The sequence below is a fragment of the Dipteris shenzhenensis genome, chromosome 12 (assembly GCF_047967505.1).
Source record: "Dipteris shenzhenensis isolate YYH24624 ecotype China chromosome 12, Dip_SZ_1.0, whole genome shotgun sequence".
NCBI lineage: Eukaryota > Viridiplantae > Streptophyta > Polypodiopsida > Gleicheniales > Dipteridaceae > Dipteris > Dipteris shenzhenensis.
In genome coordinates this window covers 56,119,093-56,146,424 of record NC_141607.1, presented here as the reverse complement: position 1 = coordinate 56,146,424, position 27,332 = coordinate 56,119,093, and the positions used below count along the sequence as shown (strand labels likewise).

Below are 27,332 nucleotides of genomic sequence, written 5' to 3'. Positions count from 1 at the left end.
TGTCAATTTTACCAATTTTTACTCATGTAATATTTTTAAATTTATCTCATACTCAAGATTTCAACATGTATTCTTAGTAAAGGGAGTTGGCACTCTAGGAAAGTCACGCAATAGTGAGTGGCAAACGTAACCAAAAATGGTCCTCCCATCCATGTACAAGCAGGTAGATATTTTGTGTGAAGTCAACAAAACATTAGAGAGGCCTAAAGAGAAGCCTTTGTCTAGGTCAACATTTGGCAGATTATGGAACACAGTCTTTAAACAAGTTAATTTATCCAAAACAAGCACATTCTCAAAGTGCGACATTTGTTCTATGTTTAAAATGTACTTAGAAAGAACAAAGGTGGAAAGTAAAAGGGAAAAGCTACTTCTAAAGAAAAGAGCATAGAGTTTGCAACAAATGTCTTATAGAAGCTTGTATTATGAATGGAGGTTGTCTTCATAAATGGACCCAAAGCAAAATCTTTGCATCACTCATGACAAGATGGATCAAATTAAAACTTGCATACCAAGACTACAACCTATACCAAAAACGTTGAACCATGTTATGCAACTTCTAGTATCTTTGTTTGGGATGCTTACACATGGTCATGGACAATTGGCATATGGAAAATTCTTACTACAATATTGGAAGAATGACCCCAATTTCACTATTGCTCATCGGCACTCTTTTTCCAAAATCTTGAGAGGTTGGACAAGCACATGTACGGTGAAATTTCTAACAAGCAAATTGGTAGTAGCCCAAGGCAACAAGAGTTCTCAACCTTGATGTCAAGAGATGCACTAGATTTCCATATGCATGAAGATGGAAATGTGCAAGGAGAAATAAATAGATAACACTTTGAGGCCACAATAAGTTCAACAACAATTCCATTTGGCAAAGGGTACAAGTAACTTTGTAGAGTGCTACTTTAATAGGTAGATGATTGCAGTTCTAGAAATAAAAAAAGCTAATTATTTGCATTTTTATCCTTGCTTGTTGCACGCGGAGTCTTCTAAATGATCTAAAGTGGGTTCTTGAAGGTGGGACACATGAGGACATTGATGCATTATTTAGCAAACTCTCATAGGAATTAAGGACAAGTTGTGCATATACTTTTCCTCACTTAATGCAATCATTCAATGAATGCCAAAGCTCCTATCCATCTCCATTTTTATTCAAGAGGTTCTTGATTAAAATTTTTTTGTGAAGTGATACTTCGTGGGTCATTCAAAACCCTTATAGTTTTGATTTTTCATGCATGATGGCTAGCCAATCTTTCAATATATGATGCATACAAAGTTGGGTCAATGGAAGCCATTGGAAGGTATTCAATTGTGGAAGCATGAGGCAAAAGATAGAGTGAAGTTACCATTCGGAATTCTAGAAGTTGTTTACTATATACACATATTTGAATGACAAGGATCTCATAATAATGGTAATTAAGAAGCATTTGGAATATTGGAAGTATCATCTTACTAACTCCATAGCCAAGGACTCATACTCAAATTGGATAGAACCTTTCATTCAATATTAGGAGACAATGATTGCATGCATGGAAATGCCCACACTACAACGTGAGAAACTTAGTCATGACTTTTGGCCAAGGAGTCAATGGAAAGACAGCTTGATTGATGCTAAAACATAAATCAAAGATGCTAAGAATGTGGGACTAGAAGAGCTAGAGGACCACTATTGTGACCCTTCATGTGACAAGCCAAGAGATGCATTTAGTCTGGTAATAATGTGAAAGTAAATGACTTCATTTTGGTTAGGCCAAATGATGCTATATATCATTTTCGGCTAGGTGTTGCATTGACAAATGTGGGCATAAAAAATGATGCCGGTGACATGGAACTTGAGTGTTGATGAAGGAAGGGAGTATGAAGGGGGGTTGGGTCCTTCCTTTTGACCATACCACACTAGTTCTTGTGGTGTTCTTCCCTTGATGGGTAAGGTTCTTGTGGTTAAACGGGCATCGTGGCTTCTAGTTGGACTTCTTTGACATGATCATTGGTTGAAGTTGTAGCCTTGTCATCATGACTCGGAATGTCAAGGAGAGGATAGCCTTGATAATAAGAGGACTCTAGGGCTGGGCTCTCCTTCTCGGCATTAATGTATGTAGCATGATCTTGGGATTCAAGGGGCTAGGTTCTTGTGGTTCTTCCCCTTGAGTGGATTCATTGGTGGTAATTGAAGAGAGACACTAGGAAGAGAGCTGGTAAGGAAGTTAATGTTTGGGCCAAATGGTTGAACCAAATGGAAAAGGTGAGCATAGTTCTAGCTAGGGGATAGTTTGCCATGGGAGGAAAATTGACATGGTCAGGGCAGGCCTGCCAAAGATAATTTTTTATTGTGAAGCACCAATGACGTTTTTTGGGGTATTTTGAAAAAAAACTAAAATTTCCCCTAGATTTGGGGAGCCTCTGTTACAGAGAAGTCCACATGGCATAATCTCCTTCATGGATACCATCATGATCAAGATTTTATGATGTTGGACATCGAGTTGAAGCTTATACTTGATGCTCAACATCATACTCAATAAATTCTAAGTAAATCGTCTACTTCTTAGGTTCACACATGCTAATCTTGACCAAATACTAAACATTTGCAATGAACCTTCCTCGACATGACGTTTTTACAATGGTAGCAATGATGTCAGTTGTGTAGATGGCTTACACACCTGAACCCATGGTCTTCATCTAGAAGAAGATGTAATGTTAGTGCCAAAAATTATAGAGAAAGATGCTTCTTTCACTTCATCTGATGACAAAAGAGGCTTTATTGCAAACCTTTTCACATGTTTTGATTGAAAATATTTTTCTCATTGATATTCAATATGTGAAGAAGCAGAGGGAGGATCAAGCAGTAGGGGCACTCTCTACTTGGGAGAGTAGTATTGATTTGAGCTTTCCGAAGGAGGGACTTGATAGATGCATAAATTTGCCACCTGCCAACACAACATCCAATCTTAACTATATGGGAGATAATGCATGACTCAGATCACACAGAATTCAGCAATGCCTTAACTTGCTAATTTGTCTTCATAGGCCTCTTGTTGTGGAATTAGTGGCACATAGGGAATGGAGTGGATGATTACAAAGATGGGTTCTTGTGGGTCTGCCTCGAGAGGAGGGGTCGATGATTTTGGTCTCCACTGTGTCATGCTATGTGGCCCTTTGGTGGCTTGGGCAACAAGTTCTTGTGTGGCTGCTACTTTTGTTGAGCACATTGAGGTGGTGTGCTTGGGTTGCCATACCCATCTAGTGGGGGTGTTGGTAAGCATTGTCGATGATGAGGTTATGTGCTTCCTTGACTGTTTGGGGACCCAGATATGGGTGTTAACTTGGTAGGAACCTTGACTCTTGAGTAGCGCTTTGGGTATCCAACGGTGGGAAGTCTAAGGGTACTTACAACATTGGGGTTGTTGTGGCTTGGAGGTTCATGATTTTGTGGTATGAGTTCATGGCTAGAGCTTGTTTTGATGATGAGGTCTAAGCTTGGGATGCCAGACCTCAAAAGTTCTTGTGTGGAAGGCATGAAGGTTGTGGACATGGAGATACAATCTACATGTTTTGACCATCTGATCTATTATGCAAGTCGATAACTTTCAACTGCAGAAAAGAAATACACCACAACTGAACGAGAATCTTTGGGTATAATTTTTGCAGTACAAAAGTTCCGACGTCACTATTTACTTGCCAACCCATTTGTCTTCTACGTAGATTATCAAGCCTTGAAATATTTGAAACTTAAGCCATGTTTGATTGGATGTATCACAAGATGGCTATTGCTTCTACAAGAATTTCGGTTTCCAATTGTTTTAAAAGTAGGCAAATCTCACTTGCCAGCTGACCATATGTCATGCATTTCCAATGAAGAATCCAATAATGGTGTAGAGGATGAATTTCCAGATGCGATGTTGTTTACGATAGATGCGGTGCTAGAGTGGTACTTTGGTGTGGTAGAGTATCTATCTACTAGTGAAATGCCAACATATCTTAACAAAGCTCAAATTAAGGGGTTAATCATTCCAGCATCATCTTTCACAATAATTGGGGGTATGTTATACAAGTTATGTCAGGATGAAGTGCTTTAAAGATGTGTGATGCCTCATGAAGTTCGTTCCATTATACAAATTTGTCATGATGAAGCATGTGGTGGACACTTCACTGGCTTGAGCACGGGATGAAAGGTGTTGCAAGCTAGATTTTGGTGGCCTCATATTTTTCAAGATTGCAAAGCATCTGTGAAACGATGTGACACCTGTCAACAAATGGGAAAACTAGTGCCTAGAGATAACATGGCCTTGCAACCAATCATTCCATTGAGACCTTTTGAGAAGCTGGGTATTGACTTTGTTGGTCTAATCAGCCCAAAGGTGCACGTAGTGAATACATATTGGTGGGTGTGGACTATGTAACAAGTGGGCAGAAGCTAGAGCGTTCAAGACATATGATGCTAAAAACGTCGCCGCATTTCTTTATGAAAACATTATAGTGCAATTTGATTGTCCTATTAAACTAGCTTCTAACCAAGGAACCCATTTCATCAATGAGGCAATTGAACATCTTATGGACACATACAAGATCAAGCATAGAAAGACTACCCCTTATCATCCACAAAGTATTGGGCAAGTAGAGAGAGTTAATAGAATCATTTGTGACATCCTCACAAAAACATGTAATGCGCATCGTATCGACTGGGACAAAAGGTTACACTCTGCATTGTGGGCATACCGAATGGCTCATAAAGTAACAACCATTGCTACGCCTTTCAAGCTAGTATATGGTCAATAAGCAGTTATCCCTATCAAGTAAGAATTGCAATCTCTTAGAGTTGTAGCGCAATTAAAAACACCCATGGAACAACTGTTGAAGGAATGGATGATGGTGCTGAATGAGATGGATGAAGTCTGTCTATTGGCATTTTGAACTCAGGAAGCGATTCAATAGTGTCATAAGAAATGGTACGACCGTCACTTAAAAGATAAGAAGAAATCGTTCAAACAAGGTGACCTAGCACTACTTTATGATAGCAGATGCAAAAAGCATCCAGGAAAACTTAAGATGCATTGGATGGGTCCTTATTGGGTTGTACAAGTCTTTCACAATGGCCCTATACAGTTGGCAAATCTCGGAAATGAAATATTACCAACACGAGTCAATGGGGCACGCTTGAAACACTACTTTGCAACCTCAAATACATGAAAACATCATGATCGTAGCAATAGCTTTTTAAAGACTTTTCTTGGTTTGGCAATAGAATACTAGTGTCTAGTGTAAAGTAGATTAGTAGTGTGTAATTGTGCGCATTGAAAGCCGAATTATTGTGTTTTGGATCAAGCATGACCAAGTCAATGGAGTATTACTCCCAAGAGCAGATTGGCAAACACTACTACACACGCATCCTATTGCGACGTTTACGTACCGACGATTAGCGCCCGCTTAGCGTTAATCGTCGGTATAAAAATCGGGTGTTGTAAATCGTCGCTATATAGCGACTTTTGCTAAGCGTCGCTATATAGCGACTTTTACTAACGTCGCTATATAGCGACTTTAAAAGGTCGCTATATAGCGACGTTAGTAAATGTCGCTATATAGTGACTTTTAAAGGTCGCTATATAGCGACACTGAGACTATATTATAGCGACGTTTTACAGAGAGGTTTTTTTTTTTCTTAAGCCTTAAAAATTATTTTCTTCCAATGACAAAATTTTTTAAATTTTCATACATGTTTGAGCTCATAGAGAATTAAAAAATGAGAGCATGTACATCAAGCCTTTGAAGCTCATATATTCATGTCCAAGTTTGAGATGAGAAAAATCAAATTAAATAAGAGCATTTACATCAACTGTTTCATCTTGAGCCAAGTCTAAGGCGCCAAGCAAGTCTATCTCCAACTCTATACCGAGTTGATCTCCTATATCATCATCGTACTCTAGCATCGTACGTTCACCTAAAAGTATTTGATCATCTTCTTCAATTAAGCTTAAGTGTGGTGATTGATCTTGACGATTGTTGTCTTCCTCGTCAATATCGTGATCTCCATCCTCCTCCCGTGCGATGTCATTATGCGCATCTTCCTCTTGCCTCATATGGTGATCTACATCTTCTTCGCTAGATTCATCAATTGGATCCGGCATTGGTAGTGGCATCTCCATATCCACATCTCGATCTTCAAAAATCTGCTTACTTCGTGGTGCAACTTGGATCACGTACCACCATCTTGGATCAGAACGATCCAGATGAAAAACCACCTATATTGAAGATAAAAAATCACGTGCCAAATGTCGTCAATTATATATATATCAATGGACTTAAAAAACGAAAGCTTCGACTAATTAAATCATTAGTATGCACCTGCTCACAGTGCTCGGGAAGAACAAAAGTATCACTTTCATCGGTCCAATGTTTGGTGGAGTCTATTGCAAAGAGACCGCTACTATCTTTTCTCACAGTTGCATGGGGACCGTTGTAAGTAGTTCTAAACCATTTTACATCAAGAATGAAAATAGTAAATCGTCTGAAATCAATTTCATAGATGTCGCGTATGGTTCCACAATAATCCAACTGTGAGGAGAGAAGATTGGTATCCGAAGCACTTGCTCGGCTATCTTGTGTGAAGTTAGCCATGACTCCACAATCATACGTGACTCTCTTTGAATCGATGCGTTCCACGCGAAAATGTCGTCCATATGACCATAATGCACTGTACTTTTTGTACTGTAAAAGAGCATCATTAAAACAATGAAGATGCACCTATTTTATAGCATATATTGTCACAAATAATTACTTAATTACGTCAAGAGATAAGAAACTTACATGCACCATACATCCAGATGATAACTCCCGCTCGCGCTCGTTTATTGTCTCTCCATCACGTTCGGCTTTACGTATAGCTAGTTGTAGCCAATCAAGTGACATGTGAGTAGGGAGAAGAGCCAGATCTCGTGGATATGGTTGTGATCGCCTGTACATTACTCTGAATCTCGTCCTTGCATTTATTCTTTCTGGTTTGGCCACTTCATATCTCTCAATCCACTTCTGCATCTCAGGGCTATTGAGGATACAAAACTTATTGAATTTCTCCATTTGCTCTTCGCTCATCTTTCTTTCAATCCCTTTTCCTTGGGGGACCTCGCCAATGATGCGATCATCATCCTTGTTGTGCCAAGCTTGCGGCATATCAGGATCCGTGGATGCAAGAAACTCTGTGATATATACTAATGACTCTTGCACAAGCCATCCCTCTGCCATGCTTGCTTCTGGTCTTGCTCTTTGTCTTACAAACCCCTTTAAAGTTTTCATAAACCGCTCGAGAAAAAACATCCATCGATTATGAACGGTACCTGCTATAGCCACCTCATCAACTATGTGCACAAGCAAGTGGACTTGAGTTGTCATAATGCTTGAGGGAAAGTGCTTCTCAGGCAAGCATACGGCTTCGATGGATTCCACCCTAGCCTTCTCGATGCTCGATATAGAGATCTCTTTTTGAGATATCCACCTATTTCACATGTCCATGCATATGTAAGATATTTGAGATATCCACCTATTTCACATGTCCATGAAGAAAATACATAATGCGAATTGATAGTAAGCATACCTCACAATACCACAGATCTTGAATATAGCATTTCTAACATCTTCTTGTAAGCACCCTTTTATTGTAATTGGAAGGATGAACTATCAAAGCAACAATGAAATCATGTCAACAATATAACATAATAATAATTACGCTAATGCATCACTATTATCGGTACACTAATTCTACTTAGAATACCTGTAAGACCTTGTGTCAATCATGGGACTTGAGGCCACTAAGCTTATTGTCCTTTGAAAATGCTCCTTTCAAGCAACGCATGTACCCTGTCGGTGTTTGAAAAGAGGCAATGTCTGCCTTGATCGCTGCCTCCTCCCTCGTAGAGAGGATCCACGTTGCTTTCGGGAGGATAACTTTTCCTGAAGCATGCACTTGGCGCCACAAACGAGACATCCTATTCATAGCACACAAGTCTTCTCGAACTCCTCTCGAGTCCTTGGAACCAACCAAGTGTGCCCAAATGGTAGCCCCCACATTCTTAAAGATATGCATGGGATCCAAGAGATGATAGATTTGTAACTGACCCCAATAAGGAAGCTCGTGAAAGATCGATAGCCTCTTCATACCAGGAGGAGGTTCCTCTCCATTCTCCCTCCAAGCTTGAATCCAATCACTTGCTTTCAAATATGATGGTGGTGGATCAAGCTGACCTCCACGTGCGAGATGGTCGAGCGGAAGGTATCGAGCATGACCTTCATAAACATTTTTCCTCATGTGTTTGGAGTAGCGTGCAAGCGATTTCAGAGCGGGTCCACAAACAGGACAAGCATGGTACCCACTTGTAACAAGTCCTGCACGCGTGCATGAATATGTTAGTACAAGACATGCGTGCAAAAGAGAGTAAAAAAAGCATAATCCCTCGTTGTACATGTAAAGACATAACCACGTACCTGCGCACTCTCCATATCCTGGGTAGTCATGCATGGTCCACATCAAGATACCCCTGACCAAAATATCATTGGTATGCCTAGGAGCTCTGGAAATATCAAAGACCTGCACTCCTCTCCATAATATCTGTAACTCCTCTATCAAAGGTGCCATGTACACGTCCATGTTTTTTGCCTTGTACTTTCCTGGCACAAGTAGTGCAAGCATGAGGTGTCCCTTTTTTATTGTTAGCCATGGTGGGATATTGTAATTCACCACGACTATGGGCCATGTCGACCAAGATGTCGAGCGTAACCCGAAAGGATTCACGCCGTCCATGGCTAGCCCAAGATGTAAGTTGCGTGGCTCTCTCGCAAAGTCCGGCCACTGATTATCTATGTGCTTCCAAGCTGCACAATCTGCGGGAATCCTCAATGTGTGATCAGTGGACCGATGAGATGCATGCCATGTCATCAACTATGCTATGGATTTGCATCGAAACATGTGTTGTATTCTTGCAATGATGGGAAAGTGTCTTAAGACCTTTACCGGTATCCTCTCACCCTGCAAGTCATCTCTATATCGTTGTTCCCCACACTTTGGACAACTAGCCAAATCTCCATGCTCACGACGAAAGAGAATACAATCATTACGGCAAGCATGGATGGTATCATAATCCATACCCACCATTGTTAGCATCTTTTTCGCTTCATCTCTTGATGCGGGCATGGTATTTGGTGCAGGCAACATCTTTTGGAGCAACCTATGACAAAGACACTATCCAAATGATGATTCTCAAAACAAACAATATCCAAATAATGAGTCAATCAAATTAATGCAAGGGCTAACCTCATTAAGGCCGAGACACTTGTATCCGACCACCCATACTGTACTTGTAGATTCAAGATTGAGAGACAAGCACGTAGTTTAGACATCCTGGCACCCTCGTACAATTGTGTTGATTGCAACTCTCGCATTTTCACCTCAGACTCTGACATCACGTGTACGTGGGATGTAGTGCCCCTAAAAATGGAATCCATCATGTCGACCATACACTCGTCGTCATCCGGGAGACTATAGTCTTGTTGAAAGTGAGAAGGTATATGTGTACCCTCGTCACCCTCATCATCCTGTCATAAGCTCATTCGTGTAAATAGAAGATCTTCTAATTCCGGGTATACAATAAGATTGCGAACTTAAATAGCTTTGACTTACCGATGATCCATCAACATGTGCAACACCAACGGGGGGTACTGGTTCCGGCTCCTCCCCATACATCCGCAAGTGGCGCATGATAATACGATGTTGATGTCGTACTTCTCGCTTGCAATGAGTGCAGTGACAATATAACCTCTCCGTAAGCCACTTCGTGCTCCCGGGCGTTGGCGCATCATCGGATGAGCTTCCACTCGTCCCTTCCATCTACACTTATAAAACCAAAACATAAGCATGAAGAGGAGATGTACACAATTATGAGCATAGCATGTTTAATTTGAGCTTCTCTTGAGGCTATATAAAAAGAATGACGTCGCTATATAGTAAGGATTGAAACAGAAAATCCTATATAGTAAGGCTATGTAGTAAGAGGAGATATTGACAATTATAGGCATAGCATGTTTGAGCTTCACAAGAGGCCACACCAAAAAATAAACAGTAAGCGTCGCTATATAGCGACGCTTTAAATTAAAAACGTCGCTATATAGCGACGAATAAGCGTCGCTATATAGCGACGCTGTGGGTTAAAACCCGAAACGCCGAAACCCGCGGCGTTTTGCTCAAAGCTTTCCTAATCTCTCAAGTAAGCTCCCCAAAATCTCCTCCCACCTATTTTCACTGACCTCCCATCTATTCCAAGCAACCTCCTACTCTATTTCCCACTCCTCACCCTTCTCCTACCTCTTGTGCACCCTCTCTCTCCTTTTTCCCTCTTTGGTTTCCAGAAAGAAAGTTCTTCAAAAGGTGAGTTTCTTTCAACAATGTAGGTTGTTTGTTTGTTAGCTTTGGTTTTGTGAGTGTTTCTACTTGTATTGCTAAAGTTTTAAACTAGTTTTCATGCTTGATTAGAAAGGATTCAAACAAAAAACGAAATTTCAAGAAAGAAAGAAAGAAACTCATCTCTTCTTCCTGTATTTCTCTTCCTTCTCTTCCTTCTCTTCTCCTCAATCTCCTCCTTTCCTTGTCTCCTCAATCTTCTCTTTCCTTGTCTCCTTTCAAGAAGTTGCTTTTGTGATCTCCTCTTTCCACTAACATCTTATTTGAAAAAATGGGTTGTTTTCTATCTTTTGTAGGGCCAGTCCACTACACCGAGCGGGACATACTCTCTCTTTTGTGGGCCCAGTCCACTACACCGAGCGGGACATACTTTTACAGGTAAGTGCTTCCTCTTCTTTCCATTTAAGCTTTTTGTTATTTGCATTGGCCTGCAGCTAGCGCCTTAAGCGCTAGCTGCAGTGATGGGCGTAGGACCCTCTCTTCCCCCTTCTCTTTTTCTCATTTTTCCCCCTTCTCTTTTTTCCCTCTTCTCTTATTCTCTCTTTCCCCCTTCTCTCTTTCCCCCTCTCTCTTTTCCCTTCTCTCTTTCCTTTCCCCCTTATTCTCTATTTTGATTTTTCCGCATAAGCTTCTCTCATTCTCTTTTTCCGCATAAGCTCCTTCCCTCTTTCCGCATAAGCTCCTTCTCTATTTCCGCATGAGCATAAGCATGAGCTTATGCTTATGCTTATGCATAAGCATAAGCATAAGCTCATGCTTATGCTCATGCATGAGCATGAGCTTATGCGTAAGTTTCCGCATGAGCTTATGCGGAAATAGAGAATGAGAGAAGCTTATGCTTCTCTCATTCTCTTTTTCCGCATAAGCTCCTTCTCTCTTTCCGCATAAGCTCCTTCTCTATTTCCGCATGACCATAAGCATGAGCTTATGCTTATGCTTATGCATAAGCATAAGCATAAGCATAAGCATAAACTCATGCTTATGCTCATGCATGAGCATGAGCTTATGCGCAAGTTTCCGCATGAGCTTATGCGGAAATAGAGAATGAGAGAAGCTTATGCTTCTCTCATTCTCTTTTTCCGCATAAGCTCCTTCTCTCTTTCCGCATAAGCTCCTTCTCTATTTCCGCATGACCATAAGCATGAGCTTATGCTTATGCTTATGCATAAGCATCAGCATAAGCATAAGCATAAGCTCATGCATGAGCATGAGCTTATGCGCAAGTTTCCGCATGAGCTTATGCTGAAATAGAGAATGAGAGAAGCTTATGCTTCTCTCATTCTCTTTTTCCGCATAAGCTCCTTCTCTCTTTCCGCATAAGCTCCTTCTCTTTTTCCGCATGAGCATAAGCTCATTCTCTCTTTCCGCATGAGCTTATGCTTATGCTTATGCTCATGCATGAGCATGAGCTTATGCGCAAGTTTCCGCATGAGCTTATGCGGAAATAGAGAATGAGAGAAGCTTATGCTTCTCTCATTCTCTTTTTCCGCATAAGCTCCTTGTCCTTTCCGCATGAGCATAAGCTCATTCTCTATTTCCGCATGACCATAAGCATGAGCATTAGCTTATGCGCAAGTTTCCGCATGAGCTTATGCGGAAATAGAGAATGAGAGAAGCTTATGCTTCTCTCATTCTCTTTTTTCGCATAAGCTCCTTCTCTCTTTCCGCATAAGCTCCTTCTCTATTTCCGCATGACCATAAGCATGAGCTTATGCTTATGCTTATGCATAAGCATAAGCATAAGCTCATGCTTATGCTCATGCATGAGCATGAGCTTATGCGTAAGTTTCCGCATGAGCTTATGCGGAAATAGAGAATGAGAGAAGCTTAAGCTTCTCTCATTCTCTTTTTCCGCATAAGCTCCTTCTCTCTTTCCGCATAAGCTCCTTCTCTTTTTCCGCATGAGCATAAGCGTGAGCTTCTTCTCTATTTCCGCATAACTCCTTCTCTCTTTCCGCATAAGCGCCTTCTCTCTTTCCGCATAAGCTCCTGCTCTTTCTCTTTTGCGTGAGCATATGCGGAAACATGAGCATAAGCTCATGCTCACCCATGAGCATAAGCATAAGCTCCTGCGGAAAAAGAGAAGGAGCTTATGCGGAAATAGAGAATGAGTTTTCGCATAAGCTCTTTCTCTTTTTCCGCATAAGCTCTTTCTCTTTCTCTTTTGCGTGAGCATATGCGGAAACATGAGCATAAGCTCATGCTCACCCATGAGCATAAGCATAAGCTCATGCGGAAAAAGAGAATTCCCTCATCTCTTTCCCCTTCTCTATTTCCCCCTTCTCTCATTCTCTTTTTCCGCATAAGCTCCTTCTCTCTTTCCGCATAAGCTCCTTCTCTTTTTCCACATGAGCATAAGCATGAGCTTCTTCTCTATTTCCGCATAAGCTCCTTCTCTCTTTCCGCATAAGCTCCTTCTCTCTTTCCGCATAAGCTCCTGCTCTTTCTCTTTTGCGTGAGCATATGCGGAAACATGAGCATAAGCTCATGCTCACCCATGAGCATAAGCATAAGCTCATGCGGAAAAAGAGAAGGAGCTTATGCGGAAATAGAGAATGAGTTTTCGTATAAGCTCTTTCTCTTTTTCCGCATAAGCTCTTTCTCTTTCTCTTTTGCGTGAGCATATGCGGAAACATGAGCATAAGCTCATGCTCACCCATGAGCATAAGCATAAGCTCATGCGGAAAAAGAGAATTCCCTCATCTCTTTCCCCTTCTCTATTTCCCCCTTCTCTCATTCTCTTTTTCCGCATAAGCTCCTTCTCTCTTTCCGCATAAGCTCCTTCTCTTTTTCCACATGAGCATAAGCATGAGCTTCTTCTCTATTTCCGCATAAGCTCCTTCTCTCTTTCCGCATAAGCTCCTTCTCTCTTTCCGCATAAGCTCCTGCTCTTTCTCTTTTGCGTGAGCATATGCGGAAACATGAGCATAAGCTCATGCTCACCCATGAGCATAAGCATAAGCTCATGCGGAAAAAGAGAAGGAGCTTATGCGGAAATAGAGAATGAGTTTTCGTATAAGCTCTTTCTCTTTTTCCGCATAAGCTCTTTCTCTTTCTCTTTTGCGTGAGCATATGCGGAAACATGAGCATAAGCTCATGGTCACCCATGAGCATAAGCATAAGCTCATGCGGAAAAAGAGAATTCCCTCATCTCTTTCCCCTTCTCTATTTCCCCCTTCTCTCATTCTCTTTTTCCGCATAAGCTCCTTCTCTCTTTCTGCATAAGCTCCTTCTCTTTTTCCACATGAGCATAAGCATGAGCTTCTTCTCTATTTCCGCATAAGCTCCTTCTCTCTTTCCGCATAAGCTCCTTCTCTCTTTCCGCATAAGCTCCTGCTCTTTCTCTTTTGCGTGAGCATATGCGGAAACATGAGCATAAGCTCATGCTCACCCATGAGCATAAGCATAAGCTCATGCGGAAAAAGAGAAGGAGCTTATGCGGAAATAGAGAATGAGTTTTCGTATAAGCTCTTTCTCTTTTTCCGCATAAGCTCTTTCTCTTTCTCTTTTGCGTGAGCATATGCGGAAACATGAGCATAAGCTCATGCTCACCCATGAGCATAAGCATAAGCTCATGCGGAAAAAGAGAATTCCCTCATCTCTTTCCCCTTCTCTATTTCCCCCTTCTCTCATTCTCTATTTCCTCATTCTCATTCTTTTCTTTCCTTAACATCTTCTTTCCCTCTTCTTTCCCTCTTTGCTTTCCCTCTTCTTTCCTCTTGCCTATGCCTATGCCTATGAGAATGCTCATGTTTGTTTTTTGTTTTCTGTTTTCGTGTTTGTGTCTATGTTAGACATGGGATCACGTCGCTCATCGGACGAGTACGGACAGCCTCGCAGGAGGAGAGCTCACGATCTATATGCTCCAGAGGACTTTGATTCTGTTAGAGTTAGCTCAAATGTCCACCTCTCATGTAACCCACCAATATTCTGTGTACCCAATGTTGTAAGGCCCCCATATGAGGAGAAGCCATGATGGGTATCAGATATTGGGAGGGATCCCCAGTTTAGACACTGGAAGGGGTCTTAGAGTAGACCAGATGGTTATGAGACGGCTTAGGAGCCAAGAGAAGATACCCGTCTGCACAAAGGGGGGGTTCGGGGGGGCGATAGCCCCCCCGATAGCAGGGGGTCCGGGGGGCGCAGGCCCCCGGTGGGGGTCTGGGGGCAAAGCCCCCAGCGGCAGGGTCCGAGGGCTGCCGGTAGCCCCAGGCCCGACGGTATGACCTATGCGCGATCCTTCATCTGCCCGACGGCATGTTTTCTGAAGGGTCGGTGGTCTTCCAGGCCGACTGTCTATTAGGCCGACTGCCTATTACAGGGCCGACCGTCAACCACTTACACTATATAAGTGGCCACCCCCTATCATCAGATCACCAGTTCTTCACGCTCATAGTCCTCCGTCCAGCATCTGTCTAGATCACCATCGAAGCTCTGTCTGTAGAGCGCACGGGTGGACAGCCAACCATCAGTTGTATCAGCAGTTTGGTATATCAGAATTTTTGTATTCTCTCCAGCTTTCCATCGTGTACTTGCGTTTTGTTGTTATCTTCCGCTGCGTACTATTTTCTTACAGATTCCTCTCAGGCGACTGCCCCGAGGACTACCCCTGGTCCATCTCCTCTCGGTCCTAGCACTGCGACTACCCCTGGTCCGACCCCTCTTCCACGTAGCACTGCGACTACCCCTCAGGGGACTCCTTTGCTAGCCGCGCATGGCTTTGTCGGGACTCCCGACGAGTTTGTAGCGCAGATGAGTGATGAGGAGGCAGCGAGATTCTTCTCTCTGCTCTCTCAGAGGACCTCCGCAATTCCTTCCCCTACACCGACGGGTGGACGTACTGCCCAGCCATCCCCTCGCGCCCCTTCGACAGCGGGATCATCACCTGCGCATGCCTCCGGCAAGGGAAGGAAGAGTAGGATGGGCGGCTCATGTTGTGCTGACTCAGGAGATGTAGACGAGTCAGCACACTCACGCTTCTTTAGGTCTCCACTTGGTCTGGAGACACAGTATCAGTCAGGTCCCTTTCCCTCCCCTACTCCCACAGCTACTCCTCGATCCGGAAGCGGTCGCGCAGCTTCCACTCCTTCAGACTCTGCTACCATCAGTCCCCCTTACTCATCAGGGGATCTCTCCTATCAAATCACATCTGCCGGAGAGATAATAGAAGACAAAAAGGGCAAAAAAGTGATGGCCGCCATGAGGCGGTTGATGAGTCATCACTTCAAGAGCAGCATAAATATCGATTGGCGGTATCAAGATGGCCAAAAGAAGCAGGCGGTGATCGATGAGTTAAAACAAAGATATCCTAATCTGCCAAATGTGGAGTTTAATAACAATTATATGCTCGAGCGCATGGGTTTGGTCCTAAAGCATCGCAGATCAACCATGCGTACTTCCATTACAAAGGGGTTGGCTAAACCCAGCTGGGCAGACAAAGGTGATTGGAAGTACTTCAAGAAGCAACGTAGGGACCATCCCGAAATGTTCGAGGGTCAGAGGAGGGCTGCGAAGAGACGGCTGGACGTCGTAGGTACTTCGCACTTTGGTGCAGGTGGACGGTATGCGTTCGAGGCAATCGTGGTAAGTCTACTTCTTCCCATTTAATGTATTGTTCTATTTGTTTTACTTACATATTACATGCACTTTAGCTAACTCTAACTCTCGTAAATTGGATCCACAACAAGCTACGATGGGTCGTCTTCCTACGGATGCAGAGACGCGGCACGCATTTCGGATAGGAACAAAGCCGTGGTTCATTGAGCAAGAGGCAATGGGAGCGACAGTCGATTGGGCTGAGGTGGCTGCTCGCACGGTATAAGTTTACTCCTACTTGTAATCTCACTTTTTAATTTAAGTTCCAATCTAATTTTTGATTTATATGGTTCACTCTTAGGGTCAAAGCTCAAGCGTCCCATCATCAGAGACGAGCGATCAACAGGGGCAAGGATCGGACGCAGGTGCCGGGGACGAGGAAGAAGACGCAGGTATCGGGGACGAGGGAGAAGACGCAGGTGTCGGGGACGAGGGAGAAGATGCAGGTGCCGAGGACCAGGGAACAGGCCAACAAGACGATTCGGATTCGGATTCGGATTAGTAGTAGTAGTAGCATTTTGTATATTCGCTCGTTAGAGCAATTTTGTATCGCCCTTTCACAGGGTAATTTTGTTACAAACACAGTTGTATATGTATATGCATTTCTTCCTCATCGTTCACAAGAACAATTTTGTATCACCCTGCAAGCAAGGGAAATTTTGTTATAAAAAACTTTCTTTTGTAATTACACAAAAAAAAAAGGATTAGTGGGGCTAAACAGGGCCAAAAGGAAGCCCTGTTTAGCCCCACTAACCCTTTTTTTTTACTTCTGTTAATCGTCGCTATATAGCGACGTTTACCAGTGTCGCTATATAGCGACGATTAACAGAGTCGCTATATAGCGACGTTTTCATCGTCGCTATATAGCGACGATTAACAGCGTCACTATATAGCGACGGTTTATAGCGACGCTCCTTTTCCGATGATTTTAACGACTTTTATAGCGACCTTTGCGCCCGTGAAAAAAAAAAATTTAATGTAAAAAGCGTCGGTATTTCCGTCGGAAAATGGCCTATGCCTTGTAGTGAAAGACGTAGCCGACCATGAGGAATCGTGTGCATCATCTAAATCTTTAAGTGATTTAGATGATCCTTTGAATGATCAAGGTAATACAGCCTAGTTACGGGATTCAAATTCTAGTGAGGATCCTGATGGAGCGTTTACATCTGAACCAGTGCTTCCTATAGATCACCTCTCACTTAAGGGCCGACTGAGAAAGACCACCTTTAAAGAACCACCAACATAACATTTTGTTGGAGTACATTGCGTAACATTCCAGGATAGATATGATGAGGGGTTAGATATAGTGGGATGGTTTGTCAGAGAGGATCATTGGAAACTACCACTTGACCTTATTACTACGGACATCATCTCATCTATTCTAATAGAAGAGATGCCATATAGGTTGAGCAGAGCCTGGAATGGCTATAGTGTATATGCATATGAAGGTGAGATTATTCACATTCTTTGCTCAAACATAGCCATTTTTCTTACTTAGACGGTCAATGGACTCTTTCAAAAATATCATCCGTATATGTCACAAGTGGTTGCACGTGCCACATGCTTGGATTTTCGATATCCTTTAGAACTTCATTTCCTATTTCATTAGTCTACTGCAAACACTTATTTCATTAATTTTGGACTTGTCAATGTACAAATTCATTTTTACATATACTTTTGGACTAGTTTTCAGATAAAATTTAAGAAAAACCCAATCTTCAAAGCACATATAAAAACATAAAAACAAGCATTTTTTTTTATATTTTTTAAGGACATGAAACTAAAATTATAAAATTTATGGGGAGCTCTTCTAAGGTTAGGGTCATCATTAACAAGCAACCTCGTGTTTTGACTTTTGGTAGCGAGGAAGTTACAATCCTCTCCGACCCTTTGAAAGAGGCTAATGACAAAGTCATGATGGCCATCCTCAGGTTTGATATGAACATCTCTTGGCTTGATACTTCAATCATTTGATTCAATCTGCTTCTAACATTTGTTTATTTATTGCTGCAGAGTACGGTTATATCTCACTTTCCTAGATCAGTACAGAATCGCGTCTGTATGCTCGATTCTCTTCTTTCAGCTGTACTTAGTGATACCAAGAAGACAGTAGATGATGTTTGTTCAATTCTACAACCTTTAGACTTGGATGGCATACTACTTGTCTTTATGCCATACTATGACAAGTAAGTATGGTCTCAATCTTTCTTTTACTCTCTTATTTATAATATTGTGTCAATTAATACTTAATATTGTGATAAATCTTATCGCTCTTTATTGGTGATGTAGTTCACATTGGAGCCTGATAGTATGGGATCTTGATGACAACCATTGTTGGTTTGTCAACTCATTTACAGGCTTTCACGGGGTGTTCAGGTAAGTGTTCTTTTATCATATCATTATGAACATGCATCTTACTATTTACTACACAAATTCACTTTGTCATATGTCATGATGGATAGGTCTGCAAACAAGTTAGTTTCTGCGATTATGAAAATCAGGGAGCATCAAGACCAACCAAATTTCCAGACACGCCTCGCAGTGGAGCAGAAAGACATGTTTAGTAGTGGGTGGAGAATTGCCTACAACTTCATGTTGTATCTCAATGAAATTTTTGAACATGTCTCGATAGAAGCATATACCAAGCTCGAGCTACAAGATTTTGTGGCTAAGACTGTTCACTATCTAACTGCTACCATTGGGAAACAACATGATGGACTCAATGAAGAACCTAAGGGAGCCAAAGAAAAAGAAGAGACAATTCAGTCTCCTTCTGTATCACAGCCTCAAGTAGAAGCATTACAGTCTACACTTGAATTAGAGACTCAATGCATTCTTCCTACACAAGAAGTGGAGACTCAATGTGCATCTACAACATCACATCTTGTAAAGGAGGAAGAGATTAAGTCTATCCCGATTGCACCAGAAGTAGAATCTCAATGTACACCATCCACACAAGTAGAGACTCAATGTACTCTTAGAGAATCACAGCCTCAAGAGGACTCATCAGACTCTATTCAGTTGTAAAACATGTAGAAAGAAACATGAGTCCTTGAAGATTTTTATCTTGTTTGTATTGATTAATGATAGTGTTTTTTAAACTTATGTTAAATGTTGCAATACATTAGGATATTTTATTATATTTATTCATTACAATACATTAGGTTTTACTTTTTTGAAAGTCTAATTTATTATGTACAATAAATATCTTATGATGAGAATCTAATAATTATATCATTCTTATGTTCCATCACTTTATTTTATAGATTTCAATGTACTCAAAATCTATCATTTATTATGTACAACAAGTCTAACTTATATTATATTAAAAGAATATCTCATGATGAGATTCTAATAATTACTAACTTATATTATATTAAAAGAATATCTCATGATGAGATTCTATTAATTATATCATTCTTGTGTTCCATCATTTTACTTTATAGATTTCAATGTACTATCACTATCTTATATGTCTCAAATGTCTCCCATTACGGTCTTGCATCCCATCATTTTATTTTATAATGTCTCGCATTACGATCTTGCATCTAGTCATCTCGCATTACGGTCTTGCATCTGTAGTTCTATAAATTCCCTAGTAGTCGTTCATCTTCTATCTCTCACCCGCAGCAGACACTTCTTCCACTTTGCTCTTCTTACCTTACTCCTCTCCTTAAGCTTGCTCCTTCCATCTTGCCCGCAGCCTTGCCTTCTCTTCTCAAGCATACTCCTTTCATCTTGCCTTACCTCCTCTTGTTACCTTCCTCACTCTCGTTACCTTCCTCGCCTCGTTCGTCTTCTATATCTTTCCTCACTCTCGTTACCTTCCTCACCTCGTTCGTCTTCTATATCTCACCCGCAGCAAAAACTTCTTCCACTTTACTCTTCTTACCTTACTCCTCTCCACACTTCTTCCACTTTACTCTTCTTACCTTACTCCTCTCCTCAAGCTTGCTCCTTCCATCTTGCCCGCAACCTTACCTCCTCTTCTCAAGCATACTCCTTTCATCTTGCAGCCATTATGGATCTTTTTAAGGTAATCGATTCTGTCGAGCAAGCCATTAGCAGCCTCAAAGAATGGATTGCCGAGAACCAAGGAAAGAGAGAGAAGAGAAAGCAAAATCCAGCTCCATTAACCCAGTACGAGAAGGATGACTTTGCTTGTCAGAAGGGCTTAGAGAAGGAAGAGGAAAGAAAAATAAGTATGGCTACTACTGAAATAGATAAATTGCAGTCATATTGGAGAGAGTTGATAGATAAATTGCAGTCATATAGGAGAGAGTTGATAGACTTTCAAAGTGAGATATCTTCGCGTGTGGCTCGTTATGGAAGATTTTCCCCCGAGGAAGCGCTAGCCATTCGGAACAAACAAAGTGTTATGCAGGAGAAAATTCATCAATCCTTACTTCTCTTCTATAATTTTAACTACATCGATGAGGAAGAGATGAGCTCAGCTCTTGAATGGGTTGAATTTAGGCTAAGGACTTGAAAATAGAAAATTCATCAAATTGAATGGCTGTAGTCTTGAAAATCTCAGGCTTAACTTTTGAAGGTGTTTATTAACACCATTAAATATTAAGAGAGTTTACAACAACCGAATCTTATTTTTTCATGTAACTTATGTAGTCTTGAAAATCTCAGGCTTAACTTTTGAAGGTGTTTATTAACACCATTAAATATTAAGAGAGTTTACAACAACCGAATCTTATTTTTTCATGTAACTTATGTAGGCTGCGTTAAATTTTATAATTTTAGTTTCATGTCCTTAAAAAATATATAAAAAAATGCTTGTTTTTATGTTTTTATATGTGCTTTGAAGATTGGGTTTTTCTTAAATTTTATCTGAAAACTAGTCCAAAAGTATATGTAAAAATGAATTTGTACATTGACAAGTCCAAAATTAATGAAATAAGTGTTGTTAGCTTTAGTTTTTTTAGTGCTTCTCCTTGTATTGCTAAATCTATAAACTAGTTTTCATGCTTGTTTTCAAAGGATTGAAACAAAAAACGAGATTTCAAGAAAGAAAGAAGACTCACCTCTTCTTTCCCTTTTTTGTATTTCTCTTCCTTCTCTTTCTCCTTGTCTCCTTAATCTCCTCCTTTCAAGAAGTTACTTTTGTAATCTCCTCCTTCCTCTAACATCTTATTTGAAAAATGGTATGTTTCCTCTCTTTTGTAGGGCCAGTCCACAACACCAAGCGGGATGTACTATTTCATGTAAGTGCTTCCTCTTTTTTCCATTTGTTATTTTTGTTATTTGCATTGGCCTGCAGCTAGTGCTAGCTGCAGTGATGGGCGTAGGAACCCTCTCTCCTTCAATCTTTCAGTCTCTTTCCTCCTCTTTTTTCCTCTTTCCTTTCCCTCTTCTTCTCTCTTTCTTTCCCTCTTCTTCTCTCTTTTCCTCTTTCTCCCTCTTTCCTTTCCCTCCTTTTCTCTCTTTCCCTCTTTCCTTTCCCTCTTCTTCTCTCTTTCTTTCCCTCTTTTTCCCTCTTTCCTTTCCCTCTTCTTCTCTCTTTCTCCCTTCTCTTATGCTCATGCATTAGCATAAGCATGAGCATATGCTCATGCTTATGCTTATGCATGAGCATAAGAGAAGGAGACATATGCTCATGCATCTCTTTTTCCCTATTTCCTTTCCCTCTTCTTCTCTCTTTCTTCCCCTCTTTTTCCCTCTTTCCTTTCCCTCTTCTTCTCTCTTTCTCCCTTCTCTTATGCTCATGCATAAGCATTAGCATGAGCATATGCTCATGCTAATGCTTATGCATGAGCATAAGAGAAGGGAGAAAGAGAGAAGAAGAATGCTTATGCATGAGCATAAGAGAAGTAGACATATGCTCATGCTTAAGCATGAGCATCTGTCTCTTTTTCCCTCTTCTTCTCTCTTTCTTTCCCTCTTTTTCCCTCTTTCCTTTCCCTCTTCTTCTCTCTTTCTCCCTTCTCTTATGCTCATGCATAAGCATAAGCATGAGCATATGCTCATGCTTATGCTTATGCATGAGCATAAGAGAAGTAGACATATGCTTATGCTTATGCATGAGCATAAGAGAAGTAGACATATGCTCATGCATAAGCATGAGCATATGTCTCTTTTTCCCTCTTTCCTTTCCCTCTTCTTCTCTCTTTCTTTCCCTCTTTTTTCCTCTTTCCTTTCCCTCTTCTTCTCTCTTTCTCCCTTCTCTTATGCTCATGCATAAGCATAAGCATGAGCATATGCTCATGCTTATGCTTATGCATGAGCATAAGAGAAGTAGACATATGCTCATGCTTAAGCATGGGCATATGTCTCTTTTTCCCTCTTTCCTTTTCCTCTTCTTCTCTCTTTCTTTCCCTCTTTCTCATTTTCAATCTCTCTTTTCTTTCCCTCTTTCAATCCTTCTTCTTCCCTCTTTCAATCCCTCTTCTTCTCTCTTTCAATCCCTCTTCTTCTCTCTTTTTCCCTCTTTCCTTTCCCTCTTCTTCTCTCTTTCTTTCCCTCTTTCTCATTTTCAATCTCTCTTTTCTTTCCCTCTTTTTCCCTCTTTCAATCCTTCTTCTTCCCTCTTTCAATCCCTCTTCTTCTCTCTTTCAATCCCTCTTCTTCTCTCTTTTTCCCTCTTTCCTTTCCCTCTTCTTCTCTCTTTCTTTCCCTCTTTTTCCCTCTTTCCTTTCCCTCTTCTTCTCTCGTTTTCCCTTCTCTTATGCTCATGCATATGCATAAGCATGAGCATATGCTCATGCTTATGCTTATGCATGAGCATAAGACCTCTTCTTCTCTCTTTCTTTCCCTCTTTTTCCCTCTTTCCTTTCCCTCTTCTTCTCTCTTTCTCCCTTCTCTTATGCTCATGGATAAGCATAAGTATGAGCATATGCTCATGCTTATGCTTACGCATGAGCATAAGAGAAGTAGACATATGCTCATGCATAAGCATGAGCATATGTCTCTTTTTCCCTCTTTCCTTTCCCTCTTCTTCTCTCTTTCTTTCCCTCTTTTTCCCTCTTTCCTTTCCCTCTTCTTCTCTCTTTCTCCCTTCTCTTATGCTCATGCATAAGCATAAGCATGAGCATATGCTTATGCTTATGCTTATGCATGAGCATAAGAGAAGTAGACATATGCTCATACATAAGCATGAGCATATGTCTCTTTTTTCCTGTTTCCTTTCCCTCTTCTTCTCTATTTCTTTCCCTCTTATGCTCATTTTCAATCTCTCTTTTCTTTCCCTCTTCTTCCCTCTTTCAATCCTTCTTCTTCCCTCTTTTCTTTCCCTCTTTTTTCCCTCTTTCCTTTCCCTCTTCTTCTCTCTTTCTTTCCCTCTTTTTCCCTCTTTCGTTTCCCTCTTCTTCTCTCTTTCCCCCTTCTCTTATGCTCATGCATAAGCATAAGCATGAGCATATGCTCATGCTTATGCTTATGCATGAGCATAAGAGAAGTAGACATATGCTCATGACATATGCTCATGCATAAGCATGAGCATATGTCTCTTTTTCCCTGTTCACCTTCTCTCTTTCCCTCTTCTTCTCTCTTTCTTTCAATCTTTTCCCCTCTTTCCTTTCCCTCTTCCAGAATAGGGATAATCCCGAAATGTTTGAGGGTCAGAGGAGGGCTGCGAAGACGGATGGACATCGTAGGTACTTTGCACTTTGGTGCAGGCGGACGGTTGGCGTTCGAGGCAACCGTGGTAAGTCTACTTCTTCTCATTTAATGTATTGTTCTATTTGTTTTACTACATATTACATGCACTTTAGCTAACTCTAACTCTCGTAAATTAGATCCACAGCAAGCTACGATGGGTCATCTTTCTACAGATGCAAAGACGCGACACGCATTTCGCATAGGAACAAAGCCGTGGTTTATTGAGCAAGAGGCAATGGGAGCGACGGTCGATTGGGCTGAGATGGTTGCTCGCACGGTATAAGTCTACTCCTACTTGTAATCTCACTTTTTAAATTGTTTTATTCTTAAGTTCCAATCTAATTTTCAATTGATATGGTTCACTCTTAGGGTGAAAGCTCAAGCGTCCCATCATCAGAGGTGAGCGATCACCAGGGCCAGGGATCAGACACACGTGACGAGGATCAAGAAGAAGGCGTAGCTCACAAGGACCAAGGATCAGGCCAACAAGATGAGGACAAGGACAATTTGAATGAGTAGTAGTACTAGTGATAGTAGTAGCAGTTTGCATTTTCTTCGCCATGTATGTCATTTTATATATCTGCTCATTTGAGCAATTTTGTATCACCCTTTCGAAAGGGTAATTTTGTAACAAACACTGTTGTATATGTTTGACATGTATATGCTTTTGTTGCTCAATAATTTCATTTGAGCGATTTTGTATCACCCTTTTCGCAAGGGAAATTTTGTTATTAAAAACTTTTTTTTGTAATTACAAAAAAAAAAGAGGATTAGAGGGGCTAAACAGGGCCATAGCAAGCCCTGTTTAGCCCCACTAATCCTTTTTTTTTAGTTCTTTTAATCATCGCTATATAGCACCGTTTATCAGTGTCGCTATATAACAATGATTATCAGTGTCACTATATAGCGACGTTTGACAGCGTCGCTATATAGCGATGCTTTATAGCAACGGTTCTTTTTCGATGCTTTTAACGACTTTAATAACGACGTTTGCGCCCGTGAAAAAAAAAATTTAATGTAAAAAGCATCGGTATTTTCGTGAAAAACGGACCTATGCTTTGTAGTGTCAATGATAGGCTCGTCCTCATGCATAATGGGCTGAATATCTATATCCCCTACCGCATGATCATCCTCCTCTCTTGTTTCAGGATCATCATCACCTCCATTATCATCATCCTCCATATGCTCCATATTAGTGAATGTACTATACATAACTTTGGAACGTGGCAAAATAGGGATGACATGCCACCATCTATTATTATCCACCATTGGATGATAAACAATCTATTAAAAAAATTTATACCAATATGTTAACTTTCTTGCTTTGAAGTTATCATAATATAGAACTTGCATTTTTATACGTGTGTAGAGAGTACCTGTTCACATTGTTATAGTAGTGCTAGTGTACCCTTATTGCCTTCCCAAAACTTGGTGGAGTCAATGGTTACAAAGCCACTTGCATGACATTTAATTATTGCATTAGGACCTCTTTCCACCACGTCCTTAAACCACTTGACATCCAAAACATACACAAAGAAGCTCCTAAAGTCAAGCTTCATAATATCTTGGATTATGCCACAATAATCATACATGGCTCCATTGTTTCCCTCAAAGCTAGCAACGATGCCACAATCTTGGGTGTTTCTCTTATCATCAATTCGTTGTGTCCGAAAATGTGTGCCCTCACACCATATAGCATTGAATGTAGTACACTATAGGAAGACAAAACCAATTGAGTAGTCAATCCTTATCATTGAAAGCAACTAAGTCATGTAAAACATTACATATATATAATACCAACCTTTTGCATGCATTCACGAGCATACTCCTATTCTTCCACTATGACACACATCCCCTCGTCACTCTCGGCTCTTTCCATTTCTTCATATAGCCAATCAATATGAAGATCCTTTGGAAGTGCTCTTACATGCCCAGGGTAGGATGCACAAGATCCATGTTGTCTACGAAAGAAGGCTCTTTCTGCTTTTCTTCTTGCCTTTTCTTCTTCATATCTTGTCACCCATCTTCTCATCACATCACCATTAAGCACACAATAGAGGTTAAGTTTCTGATCAAGCATGTCCATGTCCATTACTTTGCTCTGCCCTTTCCCTTGAGGTGTAATAGAGGTTATCCTTAGGTCCTCTTTATTTCTCCATAGTTGTGGGAGAGAGCTATCCACATGTACAAGAAATTCATAAATATATACAAGTGACTCTTATACCAACCAACCCTCGGCCATGCTACCCTCGGGCCTTGCATTTTGCCTCACAAAGTCCTTCAAGGTCTTCATAAAGCGCTCAAGGAAGAACATCCATCGTGCATGTACTGTCCCACACATAGCAATCTCATCCACCAAATGCACTATGAGATGTAGCTGGCTTGTGAGAATAGAACGTGGAAAGTTCTCCTCCACCAAACAAAACACCTCCACTGCCATAACACGAGCATTGTCAAGTGTTATGGGATCTATTTTCTTTAAGCTCACATATATGGAAAGGAAAAAATGCACCACATTAGCAATATGGAAACTAAGCAAACCATGGATATGCATTACATCTTCTATAGTGTGAAGTACCTCACAAGCTCGCCCAATTTGTAAATACACTCCTTTGTGCCCCTCGATGCATAATGAGAAATGCTAGTAGGCAATATGAACCGAACATAAGAGACATGATTGATTAGTTGCTTCTGAAATTCGAATTTGGATAGAGAGAGAAATATTGAAATTCATACTTGCTTGGAGCATCTTGTGCCAATCATGAGATTTCAAGCCATACAATTGCTCTACACCTCTCGGGGGGGTCACTCATCATATGTAACCCTATCACGTTAGTTCAACAGAAGGATTTTTTTAATTTCTAAAATTTACAGAAATAAATATACATAAGGGACTATTTAAAATAGTTTTGGAAAAAATTTACAGATTTGTATAGAAAAGGGGTACATTTTATTAATGAAATTTTTTACAAATAAGGGACTTTAAATATAGGCCTTGAACGCACGTGATATAGAGGGTTTATACATAGTGACCCCCCCGAGCTACACCTCTTCTCTTACTCTTTGTGAAAGCCCCCTTTAAACACCTCATGCATCCAATGGGTGTATGAAATGTAGTGATAGCCCACTTCACCTCTTTCTCCTCATTCTTTGTGAATGTCCATGGTGCATGGGGTAAAATGATGCACCCATTTGGTCCCTCTCGTGGCCAAGCTTCACGCATCCTCCCTGTGGTGCACAGATCCTCCCTTATACTCACAGAATTGCTTGGGGGGGTCACTCATCATATGTAACCCTATCACGTGAGTTCAACAGAAGGTTAATTTTAATTTCTAAATTTTACAAAATATGATTTACATAAGGGAGTATTTAAAGTAAATTTGGGGAAATTTTATAGATTTGTATAGGAAGAGCGTACATTTTATTAAGAAAAAAGTTACAAGTAAGGGATTTTGCAAATAGGCCTTGAACGCAAGTGATATAGAGGCTTTATACATAGTGAACCCCCCGAGCAAAATCGTGTGTCCCAATCAAGTGCTCCTAAATGCTAGATGCCACATTCTTGAAGATATGCACAGGATCAAGAAGGTGGTTGATCTTGAGCTCCGTCCAATATGGCAGTTGAAAAAAAATAGAATATCTAAACAACAAATAGTGTTAATGTGTAATCCCTCCCCTGCCTCCT

At 40.9% G+C, this 27,332-nt stretch overlaps 1 pseudogene; it reads right to left on the bottom strand.

The window, feature by feature from the left end:
* Positions 1-27,332, bottom strand: part of LOC147896437 (uncharacterized) — a 40,732-nt pseudogene that overhangs the window by 5,127 nt on the left and 8,273 nt on the right.